A 19636-nucleotide genomic window follows, 5' to 3' on the forward strand; every position below is an offset into this window, starting at 1 on the left:
CTAAGATGGCATGAGCTATTACTCTACATTGCAAACTTGTGTAATATGTATCCGACCTACAGGTGGCAGTATAGGCAATAAATCACTGGCTCAGGTATTCTGCACCATTTTGAATGAGTTCAGGGGAGTTTCCTGACCAGACTGATGCTGTCAGTTAGCACAACAAACATGGCCACAGACAGATTTGAGTAATCAAGATTTGGAATATTGGTGTATTCAGGGAGTGAGCCCTCACAGCACTGATTTTGGGTGTCTGGGAACTCTGTCCTCAGAAACTTTGAGACCATTCTTGTGAATCACTTAGATCCAGAAAAAGTGTTTGAATATTCAGAGGAATTCCCCATTATAGGTATGTAACTCAATTGAAATATCGCCAGATTTGAAATATTGAAGTATATGATGTCATTATAACTACTGAAATTGTATGAATCACCTGCTGTTACTACTGACCTGAAGGGTATAAAAACTTGAGTTTGGGAGACTCTACTGGGAGGGTATCCAAGAGAACTGATATCATCAGTTGTTTTGTGTATAGTTTTTCATAAATTCTATTGTATTTCTTCATTTTCCTGTAAATGGCTGAAAGAAAAATAATCTCAAGGTGGTATGTGGTAACATATACATACTTTGAGAACAATTTTACCTTGACTTCTGAATTTGAGCTTCAGTGTCTCTCTGGTGTCTCAGTTCATAGGTACTACATGGAGGTGGTTAAAAGAGACATGATTGTGATATAATGAAGAGGTGAATTCAGGGAGACTGCAGGAAACTTTCCCCCATATCTGCGGGGAGATAGGCTCAAACAAGAAGACAGATTCAGGGTAAAGGGGTATAGGGGATCTGGGTGGAAACTTTTTCCCTCAGAGGTCAAGAGGCAAGGTTACTTGTCACATGTACATCAAAACAGGTAATGAAATGCGTCACTTGAGCTGACAACCAGCACAGCCGAGAGTGTGCTGGAGCAGCACGCAAGTGTTGCCACACATTCTGGCGTTAACAGAGCATGGTCACGGTGCTTGGCAGAGAGGTGATTCCCCGGAAGAAACTGCCTGCGAGTATGGTAGAAACATTGAAACTGACTGCATTTAAGTTGGTACTCTGTGTTTATTTTTGTCACATGTACCAAGGTACATTGATGTGCTTGTTTTGCATTCTGTCCATACAGATCATGTCATCACGTCTTTGAGTTGAGATAGTACAAAGGAAAGCAATATCTGAATGCAGAATAAAGTGTTACATTTATAGAGAAAGTGCAGTGCAGGCAGACAGGCATACAAAGGCCTTGATGAGGTAGACTATGGGGGTCCTAAGTCCATCTTATCATACGAGGGGAATATTCAACAGAAGGGGAGAGGCTGTCCTTGTCAGATGGTATGTATCTTCTACCGGATGGGTAGGGTGAGAAGAAGGTACATCCAGTGTAGCTGGGTTCTTTGATTTTGCTGGCTGCTTTACTGAGGCAGTGGGAAGTGTAGACAGAGTTCCTGGCGAGGAAGCTGGTTTCCAGTCTGTGCTGAGCAGTGTCCACAACCCTCTGCCATTTCCTATTGTCCCAGGCAGTGCAATTGCTATACCAAGCCATGGTGCAGTCAAGTAGGATGCTTTCAACCTTTTTCAACCCCTCACAGCTACGGTCAAAAATTCTCACCTGCTTCCAAAAGGCAACAATTATACCAGTGCCTAAGAAGAGTAGTGTGAGCTGCCTTTGTGACTATCACTCAGAGGCACTCACATCTATGGTGATGAAATGCTTTGAGAGATTGGTCATAGCTAGAATGAACTCTTGCTTCAGCAAGGACCAGAACCCAATTTACAATTTGCCTATCACCACAATAGGCCTTTGGCAGATGCAATCTCAGTGGCTCTTCACATGGTCTTAGATCACTTGGACAACACAAACACCTCTATCAGGATGCTGTTCTTTGACTACGGCTCAGCATTTAACACCATTATTCCCACAATCCTGATTGATATGTTACAGAACCTAGGCCTCTCTACCTCCCTCTGCAATTGGATCCTTGACTCCCAAAGCTGCAGGTCACAACTGTGTGGATCGGTGATAATATCTCCTCATTGCTGACAATCAACGTTGGCACACCTCAGGGGTGTGTGCTTAGCCTACTGCTCTACTCTGCTCTATACCCATGACTGTCTGGTTAGGTATAGCTCAAATACCATCTATAAATTTGTTGATAATACAACCATTGCTGGTAGAGTCACAGATGGAGATGAGAGGATGTACAGGAGTGAGATATACCAGCTAGTTGAGTTGTGTTGCAGCAACAATCTGGCACTCAATGTCAATAAAACAGAGCTGATTGTGGAGTTCAGGAAGGGGAAGACAAAGGAACATGAACCAATTTTCATAGAGGGATCAGAAGTGGAGAGAGTGAGCAGTTTCAAGTTCCTTGTCAAGATCTCTGAGGATCTAACCTGGTCCCAACGTATCAATGCAGCTATGAAGAAAGTAAGACGGTGGCTATACTTCATCAGCAGTTTGAAGAGATTTGGTTTGCCGACTAAAGCACTCAGAAACTTCTATAGATGTACCATGGAGAGCATTCTGACAGGCTGCATCACTGTCTGGTATGGGGAGAGGGTGGGTGGGGAGCTACTGCACAGGACAGAAAGAAGCTACAGAAAGTTGTAAAATTAGTCAGATCCATCTTGGGTACTAGCCTCCGCAGTACCCAAGACATCTTCAAGGAGCGGTGCCTCAGAAACGCGACATCCATTATTAAGGACTCCCATAACCCAGGACATGCCCTCTTCTCGTTGTTACTGTCAGGATGGAGATACAGAAGCCTGAAGGCACACACTCAGTAATTCAGGAACAGCTTCCTAAATGGACCTTGAACCAATGAACACTACCTCACCTTTTTAAAATATGTATCATTTCTGTTTTTGCTTGATTTTTAATCTATTCAATACACATCTATATACTTACTGTAATCGTTATTTATTTATTCATTTATTCTTTCTGTATTATATATTGCATTGAACTGCTGCTGCTGTTAACTAATTTCACGACACATGCAAGTGATAATAACCCTGATTCTGATTCTGTGGTGGTGGTATTTAAGAAGTGTCTAGACGAGCAGTTGAATCATAATGTACAGAAGGCAATGAGCCAAGCATTTAAATTGAGATTAATTGTGCTCACTGATTGCTGTGAATGTGGTGGGCTGAATGGCCTGTTCCTATGGTATGTAATGACTCTGACTCTAACTGATTTGCTTTGAAATGCCCAGTGTAGTCAAGCTACAAAATATGCTTTTACATTTTTTGCAACTGTTTGATATCCAGATATTTTTTTAAAAATTTAAAAAGTCCAGAATTTTCAATGGACCTTGCCTTTCAATGTTTCCTTTGAGCTAATTAAAGGTCTTATTTGTTCAGTGGAAAACCAAATTTATTTTCAACACATCCACAAAGCAAGATGGATTCAATTCAGGAACTATTATAATTTTATACTATTATTTCATCTCAGCACAAAGGATTATTACTTCTGCTTAGATTATTTACTACAGTTGTATTCTGATGTTTTAATCCAAGGTTCTTTTTGAAACTAGGAAAGAGGCACAACACCTTTTGCTTCACGATCGTTTTATTCAGCACTGATAGAACAAATGACATTGAAGTGAACAGCGGTAGAGGCCTACTAAGTGAAGGGAGAAATAAAATGCTAAGGTCTAAGATGACGGTGACCTTGTGGCGCAGCTCTTTTTCACCCATAAAGAAAATTCTATACAAATTTTGTAGATAAGAGTCAACCAATGAGATAGCCTTTATTCAAATAATGCACTACCAACAGAAGCTTCCAGGATCATACCAATATAGCCACTAAGGGAGACATTGACTACCACGTATACAGATTGTGGCCACTAGGAGGCATAGTAAGCAGTTACTTCTATATAAGCAAATACCTATTTTATTTTTTTATATATACTTGTTGAGATACATTATGTAGTGAGCCCTTCTAGCCCTTTGATCCACACCAGCTTGCAGCCCCCAATTTAACTCTAGCCTAATCATGGGACAATTTACAATGATCAATTAACCTACCAAATAGTACGCCTTTGGACTGTGGGAGGAAACCAGAGCACCTGAAGGAAACCCACGCGGTCATGGGGAGAACATACAAACTCCTTACACACAGTGGTGGGCATTGAACCCAAGATCACTGGTACTGTAAAGCATTGTGCTAACCATTAAGCTACTGTGCAAGCAGGTACTTAATTGTTAAACTGTAAAGAAAATTATAATTAAGCAGTCTAATCTAAGAACTGACAGTCAAATCCAAGACAACATATTCCAAAATATCTATCACTATGCTTTACCAAGATTTATTATCAATTTTATATTACACTTCTCTACCCTGCAGTCACTTTTTAAAATTTTGCAAAAATATTCTGTCCCAGTTTTATTCAATGGTTTAAAATGTGCTATCAAATCTTGCTTATTTAGCACTGAATCAGAAACAGAATGAGATTCAAGTTTATTATAACTGGCATACTGTATGTCATGAAATTTGTTGTTTTGCAGCAGTACAGTGCAAGACATAAAAAGCACAATGAATTACAATAAGAAATACATATTAATATATAAATTAGTGGTGCAAAGGGAACAAAACAAAAACTGAGGTAGTGTCCATGGGTTGGCTCATTGCCCAATCAGATTTCTGATGGCGGAGGAAAAGAAGCTGTTCACAACTCCATGAGGTTTTTTCATTTTAGTGCTGAACGGACTCTGCAGCTATGGCCTGCAACGATCGGCACTCACCTCGGCACTGAACTGGCTCCTGTGGCCGTGGCCTGCAGCTATTGAGCTGCTGAATTGACTTCACTCATCTCTGCACTGAACTGGCTTTGTGGCTGTGGCCTGCAGTTCCGTGGCTATGGCCTGCAGATATCGAGCTCCTGGACTGACCTCACTCACCTCAGCGCTGAAATGGCTTCGTGGCTGTGGACTCACTTTCGGGGACTGTGAAGCAGACTTAATGTGTGTTATTTGTTTACTTTCTTATTATTTGTACAACTTGTTCTTTTTTCACACATTAGGTGTGAAAGCCCAATTTTTTTGATATTTGATGGTTTTTGTTGTATGGTGTTTTTTTAATGGATTCTGTTGTGTTTCTTTCTTTTGTGGCTTCCTGCAAGAAGAGGAATCTCAAAGTTGTATACAGTATGCATACTTTAATAATAATAATAATGTGCTGGCGCGTGGCCAAGTGGTTAAGGCGTTAGTCTAGTGATCTGAAAGTCGCTAGATCAAGCCTTGGCTGAGGCAGCGTGTTGTGTCCTTGAGCAAGACAATTAACCACACATTGCTCTGCGACGATACCAGTGCCAAGCTGTATGGGTCCTAATGCCTTTCCCTTGGACAACATCGGTGTCGTGGAGAGGGGAGACTTGCAGCATGGGCAACTGCCGGTCTTCTATACAACCTTGCCTAGGCCTGCGCCCTGGTAACTTTCCAAGGCGCAAATCCATGGGCTCACGAGACTAACGGATGCCTATATAAACTTTAATAATAGCTCTACTTTGAACTTTGAAAGTAGCTGTTCCTAAAATGTTAACTTTATGCCTTTAGGATCAGAATCAGGTTTATTATCATTGACATATATAAAATAATTCTTGTTTTGTGGCAGTAGCATAGTACAAGACATAAAAATTACTATCACTTATAAAATAAGCAAATAGTGCAAAAGATGAATAACAAGTTAGTGTTCATGAGTTCAGGACACTGTCCCTCCTCCCAAGTCGTAGTAATGAGAAGAGGGCATGTTCTGGATTGTGAGGGAGTTAATGATGGATGCCGCCTTCCTGAGCCACTGCCTTTGAAGATGCTATTAAGTTTAATATTGCCTTTCTATTATTATTCTGTCATGAGATGGCATGTAGTGTAACATTTAGAGTAACACTATTACAGTGCCTGCAAATTGGGTTTAATTCCACCGCTGTGTTTAAGGAGTTTGAATGTACGGTATGTTCTCCACACGAACACGTGAGTTTCCATTTGGTTTTCCAGCTTCCTCCCACATTCTAAAGGCATACAGATTTATAGGTTAAACAATCATATGGATGTAAATAGATGGCGTGGAACGACCTATTACCATGTTGTATTTCTAAGTAAGTACATAACTAAGCATGCTTCAGTTAGTATCTAAACAACAATATCAGAGCTGAGAGCTGCTCCCACTCTCCAGAACAACTCAGAGGAGAGGGGGTGTGGGCTAATGTTTGAGCTGGTTCCTTCTCTCTAGGACGCATGCAATTCGATTGCGCAGATTCATATCCCAAATGATCTCCAACCATTTCCCCCACCAACATTTATTTAGCTCTTTGGGCCTTTTATTTTGTCACATGACCAGCTTTGAACCGCTGAGTGTTTCCAGCATTTACTTTTTTTATTTCCCATGTTGGTATCATTTTCCATTTCCCTGAATATTGGAGAAGCACCAAGCATTTTATACAATAGCTTCTTTCAGTGAGTGAATGCCACAGCACATGATGTCAGCAGCAGAGCCTGCAGCAGACTTGCAGGTTCTCTTTGATTTGAACTCCTTCGCAAAATCTATTTCTGTCAGCAAGCTTCTACCTCTCTCTTTCGCGCTCTTTAACCCTCTCTTCCGCTACTTGCATAAGAATACATCAAATTTAAAAACTCCTAAAAGATACAGGTGTCAGAGACGATGTTCTCTGAACATGCCACCTGAAAAATTATGTGAAGACTGTAACTACACTGGTCAAATGAAATAATGCCCACGCAACATACAGATGTCCTTGAAGATTTATTTTTATTTCTCTCTCTCTCTCTCTCTTCAGTAGACACCGTGAAAACCACAAGAAAATAAAGGACATAAAGTTTGGAACATACATCCCTCAGTCTTTTAAAGTCTCTCAAGCCATTGTCCGCGGATAAACAGGCCCAAACACGCCAGCACATCAGAAGTGTGCTGAAACCAAATAAATCACTACAACATATCACACTGTTCATATAAAGACACCCCAGCAATGTTATATAAAACAAATCAAGAAAAACAATGACCGTGTGCGCCTCTTGGACCACATGCAGAATGAGGTTATTTTAGGGCCATGTGTCTTTCTCTGCTTCCATGTTGGTTCTGACCCATAATGCCACAGTCATGCTTCTATCAAACTCTGGTCATGTGACCCGATACACTCGGTCATGTGACCCATTACACTCTGCATTAAATAAACCTTACATAAATAACTCAAGGTGATAAATTAATCAAGAATTTATGACAAAAACATATAAAATAAACATTTCGATGAAACATGTCCCTGAGACAGTTACAAAAACTATGTTTGGAATGACAGACAATGCTGAGAGACCGAGCATTCAATAAAACACAATGTTGGGTTATGCCTATAACGTGGTAGAATTCAACACAGAGACACAATCAAGTTGTATCATGAGCCCATAAGTCTGTATCAATGAGTTTTGTGTCTCCTTTTGGTGAGTGAGGACTTGGCAGTCTTTTGAAGGCAGCAAGAAACACAAAGAAAGCCTTATAAATAGTTATTCAATAGAATGTTGTTAAGTATGAGGAGAGATGGGAGGAACTTGGACTCTTCAAATAAGAATGAGGAAATCTAGCAGCCATATTTAGTTTGAATTTTGATGGTATTCAAAAAAAAGTCACTAGAATTTTTGAATGAAATAAGACCATGAGCAGAAGTAGGCCAAATGGCCCATTGAGTCTGCTCCACCATTCAACCATGGGCTGATTCAATTCTTTCAGCCATCCCCTGCCTTCTCCCCATAACCTTTGATGCCCTGGCTAATCAAGAACCTATCTATCCGACTTCACTTATCAGCCACCGTAGGGTCCTTCCATTCAAACATTTCTTCTTATTTGGCATATATCTGTCTTGTGCTTCTCTCATTTTTTGCAGAAACTCCAGCCACTGCTACTCTGCTGTCCTTCCTGCTAGTGTCCCTTTCCAGTCACCTTTGGCCAGTTCTCCTCTCATGCCACTGTAATTTCCTTTTTTCCTCTGAAATACTGACACATTGGATTTTAGTTTCTCCTTTACAAATTTCAAAATGAACTCGATCATATTGCGATCACAAATCCCTAAGGGTTCCTTAACCTTAAGCTCTCTTATCATCGCTGGATCATTGTACAGCACAGCCGATCCTTTAATGGGCTCAGTAACAAGCTGTTCTAAAAAGCCATCCCTTAGACATTCTACAAATTCTCTCTCTTATAAGACCATAAGACAAAGGAGCAGAAGTAGGCCATTCGGCCCATCGAGTCTGCTCCGCCATTTTATCATGAGCTGATCCATTCTCCTATTTAGTCCCACTCCCCCGCCTTCTCACCATAAACTTTGATGCCCTGGCTACTCAGATGCCTATCAATCTCTGCCTTAAATACACCCAATGACTTGGCCTCCACTGCTGCCCGTGGCAAGAAATTCCATAGACACACCACCCTCTGACTCAAAAAATTTCTTCGCATTTCTGTTCTGAATGGGCGCCCTTGAATCTTTAAATCATGCCCTCTCGTACTAGACTCCCCCATCATGGGAAACAACTTTGCCACATCCACTCTGTCCAGCACTGACTTGGTTTTCCCAAACGAGAGGACAAAAGTTCAAACTTTTCATTCCTTTGGGCAAGCATATAAAATACAGAGAGTTGTTGACGACTGTCAAACATTTGCTAATTGTTTATTAGGAGATATAAGCCTTGAATCTCTTGAAAATCAGTAAGTTACAACAATATGCCTCCATCAATAGGCACAAGATATTCTGCTGATGCTGGAAATGCAAAGCAACACACATAGAACGCTGGGGGAGCTTAGCAGGTCAAGCAATATCTATGGAAATGAATAACCAATCAGTGTTTTGGGCCAAAACCCTTCTTCAGCTCTCCATCATTAGTTATTTGATAATACTGGAAGATACTTAGTTAGTTGTTTAGAGAATTAAATCATTTTTGAAGATGGCATTTGATTCCTCATATGCTTTTTAATTCGATGTCAGCAGAGATATATAAATCCTAAATGGACCCCTCACCTACGTTGAAACAATAGGAGCTGTTTTGTAACATGTTAGTCAGAAAGATTTAACTATAACTCATAAGATTTATCAAAAAATGTTATTATTATTTCAATAATTGTCTCTGTGGAACGAGCTTCCAGCAGAAGTGGTTGAGGCAGGTTCGATGTTGTTGTTTAAAATTAAATTGGATAGATATATGAACAGGAAAGGAATGGAGGGTTATGGGCTGAGTGCAGGTCAGTGGGACTAGGTGAGAGTAAGAGTTCGCCACAGACTAGAAGGGCCGAGATGGCCTGTTTCCATGCTGTAATTGTTATATGGTTATATGGTTATTTAGAAAAAACTTCAGCTGGTTACATCTGTTTCTCGTGAGATACCAACACATAACAAATAGATCAAATTGATATGACAGTTAACTAGAAATTAAATGAGTGGTTCTTGTTTACTGTGTCACCAGGTTCAGATATGGCCCAAGCGTGGAGCGAGAGATGCTGAAGCAGGTTGATAGTTCACAGGCTTTAATCCAAATGGAGTTAGAAGGAAAAGAAAACAATAAACACTAGGCCAAACAGAGCTGTTAACTAAAACTCTCAACACTCACAACACGCTGGAGGAACTCAGCAGGTCGGGCAGCATCAGTGGAAAAGATTGGTCGACGTTTCGGGCCGGAACCTTTGCCTGCTGAGTTCCTCCAGCGTGTTGTGAGTGTTGCTTTGACCCCAGCATCTGCAGATTATTTTGTGTTAACTAAAATTCTCAGGTGGAAAATGAAGCCTACACTTCGGATGAAAGAAATAACTAAATATGAAACGAACACCACTAGTCTTCAGAGTCAGTTGACTCGACAGTCCAATTTCTCAGGCAAGGCTGAATGCAAGCAGGCAGCAAAACATTGCTGTGCTGGGTTCAAGTCACAACAAGCACTATGACAGAATGAATGCAGTTTAATACTATCAAGAAGAAATAATAATTAGCTGACAAGTGCATATTCATGAGCATAATTGTTTCTGCTGCGCTGCCGAATCTGTCATTGTGACAACTGACCTCGTAACTGTAATGTTTCCTCCTGATAAATTACAAACAGTCATAACGTGCATTGTGGAATCAGCTGCTGTAGATACATGGATTCATTTAGATTCTGCGTTTGCTGCCATAATCTGACTCGAGCTGAATGTTTCTTGTCAGATCAATGCTATTGCTTATCAGCAAGCATTCTCAATGAAAGATACAGCTTCAAATGTTGATCAGACACATCCTTGTGGCTATCTACCTGACAGCTCAGAATCAGAATCCGGTTTATTACCACTGACGTATATGAAGTGAAATTTATTGTTTGCGGCAGCAGTAAAGTGCAAAGACATAAATTTACTGTAAATTACTAAATAAATAAGTAGTGCAAAACAAAGGAATAATAATGTTCCCGAGCTTATTGAAGATTCAGAATTCCAGTGGCCGAGGGGCAGAAACTGTTTCTGAATCATTAAATGTGCGTTCACTCTCCTGCACCTCATCCCTGACGCTAATAAAGAGAAGAGGGAATGTCTCTGAAAGTGAGGGTCCTCAGTGATGGATGCTGCCTTCTTGAGGCATCATCTCTTGAAGATATCCTCGATAGTTGGGAAGGTTGCGCCTGTGACGGAGGCTGGCTGTATCTACAACCCTCTGTAGTCTCTTTCGATGCTGCGCATTGGAGCCTCCATTCCAGGAGGTGATGCAATCAGACTGTTTAGCATCTTAATGGGGGAGGCTGTTATTATTTTATGGGGCACGTTCTACTCCCTGTCCCTATTGATATTGAGTGTTGCTTAAGTTCAGTTGCTTGAGCAATAGCTGGAAGCAAATCTTCAATGGACCTGTGGGTGTTCCTAAGAATGACCTCAAGGAGGAGGTGGCAGGGCTGCCAAAGAAGAGATTTATTTCTGGGGTTGTTTTGTCCTAGACTAACGCGGCAAACTTTCCACCAGACTCACTGAAGAGCAACTAGATCATTACATGACTCTTCCTTTCTCCAATCTGAGGCTGACACCAGTTGAGTAATTTTACTGGGATTGGACAGTCCATTCTATTGCGAGAAATAACTGCGAGATCTTCCTTCACTCACCATTGATTTAGGAAGATGAATCACTGGGAGTTTCAGTCAAATAGTCAATGTAAAAAGGGAAGCAAAACTAGAAAGTTAAGTAGCAATTGTTAACCTTCACCTGGACCCAGCTATCCTGAATAAACCACTAATCACAAAACCACTAGCTGTACATCTTCTGAACTGGTATTGCTGCAACCTGCAGCCTGTAATTTCCCTTTCAGAAGTGTACTTATCTGAAGCACAGGAATACAGGTATGGCAACTTGAAGCAGATGAAGGAGGGCACTGGGCAGACTTCAAGCCAAATTAAAACGAGAGGGGACACAACCACCTCTCCCTAGCATAGTCTTGGCCAGTGTATAGTCACTGGAAAGAAAGATGAGCTCAGCATTTTCTGGAGAGCAACCCAATGCTTGTTGGACGGTTGTTGCTGCATTACCTGGATGACACACCAGCTGTAACTCCCCTTGTTGACAGAAACAGAGAATGCGCGAAGCTGTGTCCCAGGAAAATGAGGGATTGCTGCATTCTCTTTCATCTTGAATATTGTGGGTTCAGGGCCAATGTTGTATTCAATGTTGTATCAGCAGATTGCTTCAGGATTTCCTGAGTCTACAGTTGGCAGAACTGAGAACTGAAATAATGTCCCTGCAAAATAATGAAACCCATACCCAGTGTAAAAGGCTCAGTCAGTACAACATCCTCACCAGGGTCACTCTTCCCAGCACCAGGAGCCTGATCAACCACAACCCACTCCAGTGGGTAGGCAAGGTGTCTGTATGTCTGTAATCTGGCTCACAAGACATATGTTACTCTTCCTTTTACAGTTTTGTTATCACTGGCTTTATTGATGTGAAGTTTATGGCTTTGCAGCAGCAGTACCGTGCATACGTATATTGAATAGATTTAAAATCCTGCAAAAAACAGAAATAATATGTATTAAAAAGGTGTCTCCCCTTTTGCCACTTATCCCACAAATCTTGCCATAACCCCCTAATTCTTTTTCTTTGCAATTTATTTTTTATTGAATTTCATCATCAAACAAACATTTTCATAAGATGTATTTCAGATACTGTACATATATATCATATCAACATATTTGTCACAAATCTCCATATAATATTTATCTGAGGTATGTACTTATAGAAAGGAGAGGAAAGAAAGAACAATCGAAAGAAGAAAACTATGTACTGGTGTAGGGGGCAGGGTTTCAGATTTCAGGATAATTGAGACCTCTTCTGGGGCAGGTGGGACCTGTACAAAGAGAGACGGGTTACACTTGAACTACAGGGGGACCAATATCCTTTCAGGGAGGTTTGTTAGTGCTGTTGGGGAAGCTTTAAACTAGATTTGCAGGGGGATGGGAACCAGAGTGCCAGAGCTGACAGTGTGGCTAGGGTGAAAATAAATGATGTTAAAAGTTCAAGCAAATCTGCTAACAGAAAGGTTGTGACTGGTGGTAAAAATCTTCTGAGGTGTATATATTTCAATGCTAGGAGTATTGCGGGGAAGGCGGATGAGTTGAGGGCGTGGATTGACACGTGGAATTATGACGTTATAGCAATTAGTGAAACCTGGCTACAGGAGGGGCAGGAGTGGCAGCTTAATATTTCAGAGTTCCGATGTTTCAGATGTGATCGAGGCAGAGGAATGAAAGGTGGGGGAGTAGCATTGCTTGTTAGGGAAAATATTACAGCAGTGCTCAGGCAGGACAGATTAGAGGGCTTGTCTACTGAGTCCTTACGGGTGGAGCTGAGAAACAGGAAAGGTATGGCCACATTAGTGGGATTGTATTACAGACCACCCAATAGACAACGAGAATTGGAAGAGCAAATCTGCAGAGAGATAGCAGGCAACTGCAAGAAACATAAAGTTGAGGTGGTAGGGGATTTTAATTTTCCATATATTGATTGGGACTCCCATACTGTTAGGGGTCTAGATGGTTTAGAGTTTGTAAAATGTGTTCAGGAAAGTTTTCTAAATCAATATATAGAGGGACCAACTAGAGGGAATGCAATATTGGATCTCCTGTTAGGAAACGAGTTAGGACAAGTGACAGAAGTCTGTGTAAGGGAGCACTTCGGTTCCAGTGATCATAACACCATTAGTTTCAATTTGATCATGAACAAGGGTAGATCTGGTCCTAGGGTTGAGGTTCTTAACTGGAAGAAGGCCAAATCTGAAGAAATGAGAAAGGATCTAAAAAGCGTGAATTGGGACAGGTTGTTCTCTGGCAAGGATGTGATCGGTAGGTGGGGAGCTTTCAAAGGGGAAATTTTGAGAGTGCAGAATTTGTATGTTCCTGTCAGGATTAAAGGCAAAGTAAATAGGAATAAGGAACTTTGGTTCTCAAGGGATATTGCAACTCTGATAAAGAAGAAGAGGGAGTTGTATGACATGTATAGGAAGCAGGGAGTAAATAAGTTGCTTGAGGAGTATAAGAAGTGCAAGAAAATACTTAAGAAAGAAATCAGGAGGGCTAAAAGAAGACATGAGGTTGCCTTGGCAGTCAAAGTGAAGGATAATCCAAGGAGCTTTTACAAGTATATTAAGAGCGAAAGGATTGTAAGGGATAAAATTGGTCCTCTTGAAGATCAGAGTGGTCGGCTATGTGCGGAACCAAAGGAAACAGGGGAGATCTTAAATAGGTTTTTTGCGTCTGTATTTACTAAGGAAACTGGCATGAAGTCTATGGAATTAAGGGAAACAAGTAATGAGATCATGGAAACTGTGCAGATCGAAAAGGAGGAGGTCCTTGCTGTCTTGAGAAAAATTAAAGTGGATAAATCCCCAGAACCTGACAGGGTGTTCCCTTGGACCTTGAAGGAGACTAGTGTTGAAATTGCAGGGGCCCTGGCAGAAATATTTAAAATGTCGCTGTCTACAGGTGAGGTGCCGGAGGATTGGAGAGTCGCTCATGTTGTTCCGTTGTTTAAAAAAGGATCGAAAAGTAATTCGGGAAATTATTGGCCAGTAAGATTAACGTCGGTAATAGGAAAGTTACTGGAGGGAGTACTAAGAGACAGAATCTACAAGCATTTGGATAGACAGGGACTTAGGGAGAGTCAACATGGTTTTGTGTGTGGTAGGTCATGTTTGACCAATCTATTGGAGTTTTTCGAGGAGGTTACCAGGAAAGTCGATGAAGGGAAGGCAGTGGATATTGTCCACATGGACTTCAGTAAGGCCTTTGACAAGGTCCCACATGGGAGGTTAGTTAGGAAAATTCAGTCGCTAGGTATACATGGAGAGGTGGTAAATTGGATTAGACATTGGCTCAATGGAAGAAGCCAAAGAGTGGTAGTAGAGAATTGCTTCTCCGAGTGGAGGCCTGTGACTAGTGGTGTGCCACAGGGATCAGTGCTGGGTCCATTGTTATTTGTCATCGATATCAATGATCTGGATGATAATGTGGTAAATTCGATCAGCAAATTTGCTGATGATACAAAGATTGGAGGTGTAGTAGACAGTGAGGAAGGTTTTCAGAGCCTGCAGAGGGACTTGGACCAGCTGGAAAAATGGGCTGAAAAATGGCAGATGGAGTTTAATACAGACAAGTGTGAGGTATTGCACGTTGGAAGGACAAACCAAGGTAGAACATACAGGGTCAATGGTAAGGCACTGAGGAGTGCAGTGGAACAGAGGGATCTGGGAATACAAATACAAAATTCCCTAAAAGTGGTGTCACAGGTAGATAGGGTCATAAAGAGAGTTTTTGGTACATTGGCCTTTATTAATCAAAGCATTGAGTATAAGAGCTGGAATGTTATGATGAGGTTGTATAAGGCATTGGTGAGGCCAAATCTGGAGTATTGTGTTCAGTTTTGGTCACCAAATTACAGGAAGGATATAAATAAAGTTGAAAGAGTGCAGAGAAGGTTTACAAGGATGTTGCCGGGACTTGAGAAACTCAGTTACAGAGAAAGGTTGAATAGGTTAGGACTTTATTCCCTGGAGCGTCTAAGAATGAGGGGAGATTTGATAGAGGTATATAAAATTATGATGGGTATAGATAGAGTGAATGCAAGCAGGCTTTTTCCACTGAGGCAAGGGGAGAAAAAACCAGAGGACATGGGTTAAGGGTGAGGGGGGAAAAGTTTAAAGGGAACATTAGGGGGGGCTTCTTCACACAGAGAGTGGTGGGAGTATGGAATGAGCTGTCAGGCGACGTGGTAAATGCGGGTTCTTTTTTAACATTTAAGAATAAATTGGACAGATACATGGATGGGAGGTGTATGGAGGGATATGGTCCGTGTGCAGGTCAGTGGGACTAGGCAGAAAATGGTTCGGCACAGCCAAGAAGGGCCAAAAGGCCTGTTTCTGTGCTGTAGTTTCTATGGTTCTATGGTTCTATGTACAGAGTAGGGAGTGATCCTTTTTTTTACAACATATTCATTGAGTTGTGAGAATAAAATCAGGCCTATGAGGTGTTATGTAGTTAAACCATTTTTTCCAGTATGAATAAAACAATATTTATTATTATTTTTTCCTCTATATTATGCATTGCTTTGAACTGCTGCTGCTAAGTTAACAAAATTTCATGACACATACCCATGATAATAAACCTGATTCTGATTCTGACCTTTACAGAGTTAAAAAAAGAATTGCCTAAATTCACAATATCTTCTTGTGGCCACATGCAGAGCATTGGCCATACATAGCCGCTATGCATCCAGATAGGATGCTGTTTATGCTGTATTGGTAAGAGTTGTAGAGGGACAATGGCGACATGCCACTCGGTGGATCCGGGAAAGCAAGGGAGCTGCTGTTCATATGATAAATAAGACTTCATGCAGCCTGTTAACCAGGCCCACTAAGTCACTCAGGCTATGTCCACATTAGAGCGGAAAAATCCGTAACCGAAGCTTTTTCTCTTCGTTTTGACCCTCCGTCCACACTGAAACAGCGTTTACCTCCCCCAAAAACGGAGCTTTTATAAAACGCCCTCCAGAGTGTGTAAATTTGAAAATGCCAATTGTGCAGAGCAGTGTGGACGGGGTAACCAGAGATTTCTAAAAACGCTGTCATGATGTGCTGGAACAAATGGTAGGGACAGCGCGGCATTTCATTGTTTTCTTTAACGCAACTCCCCACACAACCTAACAATTTCAGAACTGACGGCAACAAGACTGAAGCCAGAAGAGTTAGAAATGTACTCACCAAGTACCTTGACCCATGGTGGCATCCGTCAGTCTCGCGAGACCATGGATCTGCGCCTGGAGAGTCTTGCTTCAGACTGTGTTAGAGCAGCGTCTGTTGTGGCTGTCTAGGCCCACATGGGAGTGACAGTCTTGGCTGCAGCGACTGCACTTGAAGGCGCTGTCCTCCAGTGTTGTCTCGGTGCCGTTTTTCTGACGAGTGTGCTTTTCTTCAGCAGCAAGCCTCAGCTCCTCTTCTCCTCTTTTTAGACCTCTGCATAGTTCCAGCCTCCAGTAGGAGCGATCACTTGTGACGTCCTCCCACCTCTCGACATTCATTTTCAGTGACTTCGTGTCTCTCTTGCAAACGTCTTTGAAACAAAGATGGGGCCACGCTTGTGCTCTCTTGCCGGAGGCCAGTCCCCATACAGCAGATCTTTCGAGATCCTCCTGTCTGACATGTGGTGTACGTGGCCCAGCCAGCGGAGACGGCTTTGTTGGAGCAGGGTGAAGAATCTGGGTATCTGGGCGCGGGCCAGGACCTCATTGTTGGTGACTCGGTCAGTCCACGTGATGTCCAGGGTGTGTCTCAGGCTGCGAACCATATAACCATATAACAATTATAGCATGGAAACAGGCCATCTCGGCCCTTCTAGTCTGTGCCGAAATCTTACTCTCACCTATTCCCATCGACCTGCACTCAGCCCATAACCCTCCATTCCTTTCCTGTCCATATATCTATCCAATTTATCTTTAAATGACGACATCGAACCTGCCTCAACCACTTCTGCTGGAAGCTCATTCCACACAGCCACCACTCTCCGAGTAAAGAAGTTCCCCCTCATGTTACCCCTAAACTTTTATCCTTTAACTCTCAACTCATGTCCTCTTGTTTGAATCTTCCCCACTCTCAATGGAAAAAGCCTATCCATGTCAACTCTATCAATCTCCCTCATAACTTTAAACACCTCTTTCAAGTCCCCCCTCAACCTTCTACGCTCCAAAGAATAAAGTCCTAACTTGTTCAACCTTTCTCTGTAACTTAGGAGATGAAACCCAGGCAATATTTTAGTAAACCTCCTCTGTACTCTCTCAATTTTATTGATATCTTTCCTATAATTCGGTGACCAGAACTGTACACAATACTCCAAATTTGGCCTTACCAATGCCTTATACAATTTCAACATTACATCCCAACTCCTATACTCAATGCTCTGATTAATAAAGGCCAGCATACCAAAAGCTTTCTTCACCACCCTATCTACATGAGATTCCACCTTCAGGGAAGGTGGAAGACGTTGAGACGCCACTCTTGTCTGTAGTAGAGCCTCCAGGTCTCGCTGCTGTAAAGCAGTGTGCTGAGGACGCAGGCCCTGTAGACTGCAACTTTGGTATGCGTCGTCAGCTTTCTGTTCTCCCAGACTCTCTTTGTCAGCCTGGCAAATGTTGAGGCTGCATAACCCACTGAATAAATAAGTATACTCACTTTGCCCTGTTTTCTGTCCTTGCTTGTAGGAAGGTGGTTTACCTATTTATGCAAGTACTTCTCTGACAATAGATGTGTAACAGCCTAATGTAACATTGTATGGAAATACAAGATAACACTGATGCAGACATGTTTAAACATTTAACAAGGTGCTTTATTAATGCAACAGAGTTAGTCAGTTTTTCAATGTTTGTCGTCAGCCGGATCATACTGTCCGTGAACTCCCTGTCGGTTGCCTCCATACACTCAGTATTTGTTTTTTAGTTTTAAGTCCTCCTGCGTGAGAGCCAGCAGCTGTCCCTCGTTTGGCAATTTCATTTTAAGTGTTTCTAGTCTGTAACTACACAAACGTGCACTTTCACAGCAAGATTCGACAACAAGTATGTCGCTTGTTTTCTGTAGATGTGTCCTGCGCATTCCCAGTAGGAGGAGATTCACCCAAATACCTGTTTTAATGTGGACGGAGGTATTTTCAAAAACACTTGGTGTGGACGCCTATTGTTTTTACGCGAAACCGGAGTTTTCAAAATTATCCGGTCTAGTGTGGGTGCAGCCTCAGTCCTTGAGTCTCCTGCCACTCTAAGTCATTGAGAAAGCACTCAGCATTTTTCCCAGGGTCTGGGAATCAAGAATTGGAGGGCATGGGTCTAGGGTAAGAAGAGAAAGATTTAATAGGAATTTTTTTTATGTAAGTGGTGTTATCTTTGAGCTAATAAATGAGCAACCGGTTGAAGTGGTTGAAGCAAGTGCAACAAAAGACAGTTGGACAGGTACGTAAAATGGAAATGTTTAGGGGGATATGGGCCAAAAGGAGGCAAAGAGGACTAGACTGGATAGGGCACATTGGTCAGCATGGAGCAGCTGGGCTGAAGGGCCTATTTCAGTGCTATGTGACCCGATTACTCCTTGAAGTACTGTCAAATTAACATTTGATGCACAAATTAAAGGATCACAATACCAGTCAATTAACTACAAGACTAACAAATTAGCAACATTCAGTGTCAAAACAGGTCACTCCATTGCCCACTTAAATAAAACATCCATCTGCTTCCCTCGCTTATTTCTGTGGTACTGTACATATCTAGCATTTTCCAGCCATGGCATCCTGGGGACATTTCAATGCTCTATGCAATCCATTTTTTTATGAATAGATGTTTCTTCAAGAAAATCAGTTTCGCATTTGTATTGCAAAGTCTACTTGCATCCTCTGTTTGTGTCAACAGAGGGAGCTACAGCTAGTGTGTCATCCAAATGGCAGCAACCTTCAAAGAAGGATTGGATTGCTCTCCAGAAAAAAACCCAATGTAACATAACTGTCTACCTGGTGTAAGCCTTAGTGTTTTATATACACCATTTTGTCTTGCTAGGACTCAACCAAATGATGAGATTCAATGGAGAACCTCACTGAGGTTTTCAATTATAGGGTCATAAACACACTTCAAGATATACTGCTGTCCCTATTCATGGTCATTCTGCTGAAATTACAGGCATTAATGGGAGCCTGACATCATTTTCCCCAGCTACATCCATGAATGTTGAGATTAAAGCAACTGCTGGTGCTTTTATTGTTATCTACCAGAAAAAGGCAACGGGGGTTTGGTTGATAAAGGGGCAAGTGTATCAGGAGGGCATGCAGGGCTAAGTGTCTGAAATGAATCCATGTGATATTTTGTTGTTAGTGTGCCAACCTCAGCTATCCCAGATAACATAAATATTCGGGGTCAAACTATGTTCTGAGGGTCACAGGCATTTATTACACAAATCCACACAATTGTATTCTTTGCCTTAACTTTAGTCATTTGTTTTAAAACGCAAACAACAGGAATTCTGCAGATGCTGGAAATTCAAGCAACACACATCAAAGTTGCTGGTGAATGCAAAAGTCCAGGCAGCAT

This window comes from Mobula birostris, chromosome 2 (genome assembly GCF_030028105.1).
Source record: "Mobula birostris isolate sMobBir1 chromosome 2, sMobBir1.hap1, whole genome shotgun sequence".
NCBI lineage: Eukaryota > Metazoa > Chordata > Chondrichthyes > Myliobatiformes > Myliobatidae > Mobula > Mobula birostris.